Genomic DNA, 3,857 nt, shown 5'->3' with positions numbered 1-3,857 from the left:
GAAACCCTGTCTCAGAAAAAAAAACAAAACAAAAAACAAAAACAAGACTCAGATCCCACACTTACCTTCCTCATTAGGGTATGGCCTAGAGTGTTGTGTTGTTGCAATAGTGGTGAGCATAGCTGCCCAGTTCTGGTAGGTTAATAGGTAGTATGAACATATATCAGTTTTTTTCCCACCCTTTCTAAGTTTGCCCTTAATCCAGTTCACATATACCTGGTACTCTGGACTGACAACCTTCATGGCCTGATGCCCAACAGTTATCCTGGAGACTATCTGGGGATTACCTTCATGCAGCACTTATTTTGGTGGCCTTATGTCCTAGACTCTGTTCTTTTTGTTTACTTTGTCTTAGAGCATGGTAAAGGATATTTTTCAGTAGCTCCTTGAATTGTCTTTAATCATCTTTGGTACTTATTCAGTAGTTAGAAACAACTTTGTAGGATAGAATTTCTTTTTCCTATGTTTTGTTTTGCATAATTTTGAAAATAGAGTTTTATTGTCTTTTTTAATATTACTACTGAGAATTTGAAAGCTTTTTTGTAGTATCTTGCATTATGTTGGCTGGTTGCTTGCTTCCTTGCATATTGTCCTAAGAAAATTGTAATGAGGCAGAGGCAGGCAGATTTCTGAGTTTGAGGCCAGCCTGGTCTACAGAGTGAGTTCCAGGACAGCCAGGGCTATACAGAGAAACCCTGTCTCAAAAAAACAAAAACAAAAAACAAGAAAACAAACAAAGAAAATTGTAATGTTTTCTTTGCACCTAGTGCATGCACATTCAAGGCAGTGTGCCTTTGTCATCATTTTCCTTTGTGAAACTGCCTCCCTGATGGACTCTTTCCAATTGGGAAAGTTGAACTAAGCTTTTTCTCATTTCCTCATCATGATTTCTTTTTTGTTTTTTTTTCTGCTTTTATTGTGCAATCAATACTATAAAATTTGTTTGAGTTTTATAACTTTGGAGGGTTTTAGATATGTTGTGTTTGTACTTCATGTAGAGTGAAAGGATTGTATTGAATAAATGTGGACATAAAATGCAAAAAAGGGGGAATAGGTTATAATTTATTATCTTAAGGGACGAAAGTCAACCAATACTTGTCAGGAAAAAGAAAAGTATCAGTTTACATAGATTATAATTTTAAGGGAAGCTCATTTAGTGTCAGGCATGGCTGGAGTATCAAGCAATATAGTCTCTCACTTTCCATTAGCTATGCTTGCTTTCTATTTGCATATGTCATTGTGATAGATGCTGAAAATCCCAGCACTGTACTAATGTTAAAATTCTTGTACCATCTTAGACCATGGCTTTGTCAGTGATTTCAGTCAGGGTACCTTACATTCCAGAACTACGTGGGAAGAAAGAGATCCTTTTCACTGATGAATAAAATCTGGTTTCTATTCAACATTGGGGTGCAGTGAGAGTCGTCCTATTCCAAACACAATGATCAACCAGCACTACCTAATATTGGGGAGAGGTTGTTTTTCATAGGTAAGAATACTGTATGAAACCACATGTTCACCCAAGAAGCATGGTCTTCTGCAGGTGATGAGCAGCCCTAGTCAGAGTATGATGAAACACTGCAAAACTAAACCCAGAGAGTTGCTTGGAGCAAACTCTTGAAAAGGGAATCCCTGAGAGGATAGGGCATGTCTCACCGGAGCCTCTCTTAGAGAAGGTTATTGGACAGTGTTTAAGGAAATAAAGACACCAATGTCCTGATGTCTTTTCCTTTTTACCTGTTGTCTGATGCCCAGAATAGCCTCAAGGAGACATTGCTTATGAAGCAGCTCACCTGGCTGTTCCTAGACAGAGAGGCTTTGTTACAAATCCTGCCCTGTTACAATGTTGATGAATAAGATCAGATATTTAGAAGGCTGCATTGATAAGGTTAGTAAAGGGCATTGTCAAATGTCAGAAATGAAAAATGGGTATCTACAAAAGTGTGAGAATGACTTTAGAAAAAGGAAGAAGGCTTAGTTAAAAACAACGTACCTACTATGTGGCCCTATGAGCTGGTGCCAGCAACATGGAGAAGGACTACTGCGCTTCCAAAAGGCCAGTGTCCTGTTTCTAATGAAAGAGAGAGAGGGAGAGGGAGAGGGAGAGGGAGAGGGAGAGGGGATATATGAATGTGGGGGGAGTGTATAGGGTGTGTTTGTGTGTAGGAGTGCATGTGAGAGAAAGTGGATGTGAGTGTGTGTGTTATTCTCGCAAGACTAACTTAACAATTAAATTTCTGTATCCCATCATATTCAGACTGAGGTGTCAGTGTAGAGAACATGGTCTTACTGTTCCCACAGCCTGTGGCTTGGCAAGTAGACAGAATACACAGGCAGGTCTACAGAATGGAGTAGGAGAGTGGAGTATCCCTGGCCTGATTGGACAAGGATTGGAGGAATCTTGCCTCCTGGGAGGCTCTTGGTAGATTTCCCTGAGCTCCACTCCCATGCTTATTTGGACAACAATGCAGACTCAGAACACAGCATGACACTTGCATGACAATTTATTTTTAAAAGGTTTATAAATATTTAACCATTTAAGCAAGAAATCAAAGCTCTTTGATTTCAAAGATCTTATAATCAGCTACCAACAACTGCCTTTTCTTAGAAATGAGCTAGATTACATTTTAGTACAAGTTTGCACCAAGTATTTGTTTTCATTTAGTTACTAGTATTTTCTTTGAGAGAATGTAAGACATGCTCCAAACAGTCATCTATTTTCAAGCCACACTGAGCAACCAGGTCACATGTCTCCCAGATGAGAGCTTCCCACTGACACAGGGTTGCTGTTCCCTCTCGCTTAAAACATTCACTGACTGCTGTTTTGTTTTTGTTTTTCTTTGAACTTCACTTTTTATTGGATATTTTATTTATTTACATTTCAAATGTTATCCCCTATCCCATCTCCCCCCACTTCTATGAGGGTCTCCTCCACCCACCCATTCCCACCTCATCACCCTGTCATTTGTCTATACTGGGACATTGAGCATTCACAGGACCAAGGGCCTCTCCTGCCATTGATGTCCTACAAGGCCATCCTGTGCTACATATGTAGCTGGAGCCATGGGTCCCACCATGTGTATTCTTTGGTTGTTGGTTTAGTCCCTGGGAGCTCTGGGGGATCTGGTTGGTTGATATTGTTCTTCCTATGGGGTTGCAAATCCCTTCAGCTCTTTCAGTCCTTACCCTAACTCCTCCATTGGGGTCCTCATGCTCAGTCCAATAGTTGACTGCGAGCATCCACCTCTGTATTTGTCAGGTTCTGGAAGAGCCTCTCAGGAGACAGCTATATCAGATTCCTGTCAGCAAGCACTTGTTGGCATCCACAATAGTATCTGGCTTTGGTGACTATATATGGGATGGATCCCCAGTTGGGCCACTCTCTGGATGGTCTTTCCTTCAGTCTCTGCTCTACACTTTGTCTCCGTATTTCCTCCCTTGAGAATGTTGTTCCCCCTTGTAAGAAGTACTGAAGCATCCACACTTTGGTCTTCCTTCTTCTTGACCTTCATGTGGTCTGTGAATTATATCTTAGGTATCCTGAGCTTCTGGGCTAATATCCGCTTATCAGTGAGTGCATACCATGTGTGTTCTTTTTAATTGGGTTACCTCACTCAGGATAATATTCTCCAGATCTATCTATTTCCCTAAGAATTTCATGAAGTCATTGTTTTTAATAGCTGAGTAGTACTCCATTGTGTAAATATACCATATTTTCTGTATCCACTCCTCTGTTGAAGAACATCTGGGCTCTTTCCAGTTTTGGGCTACTATAAATAAGGCTGCTAGGAACATAGTGGAGCATGTGTCCTTGTTACATGTTGGAGCATCTTCTGGGTATATGCCCAGGAGTGGTA

At 40.6% G+C, this 3,857-nt stretch overlaps 1 protein-coding gene across 1 annotated transcript in view; it reads left to right on the top strand.

The window, feature by feature from the left end:
• Pola1 (DNA polymerase alpha 1, catalytic subunit) overlaps window positions 1-3,857 on the top strand; it is a 312,053-nt gene that overhangs the window by 284,601 nt on the left and 23,595 nt on the right. The window lies entirely within an intron of this gene.

Source organism: Mastomys coucha, chromosome X (genome assembly GCF_008632895.1).
Source record: "Mastomys coucha isolate ucsf_1 chromosome X, UCSF_Mcou_1, whole genome shotgun sequence".
NCBI classification, from domain to species: domain Eukaryota; kingdom Metazoa; phylum Chordata; class Mammalia; order Rodentia; family Muridae; genus Mastomys; species Mastomys coucha.
Note: the sequence above shows the minus strand (reverse complement) of the source record. Positions and strands in the feature narration are given on the sequence as shown.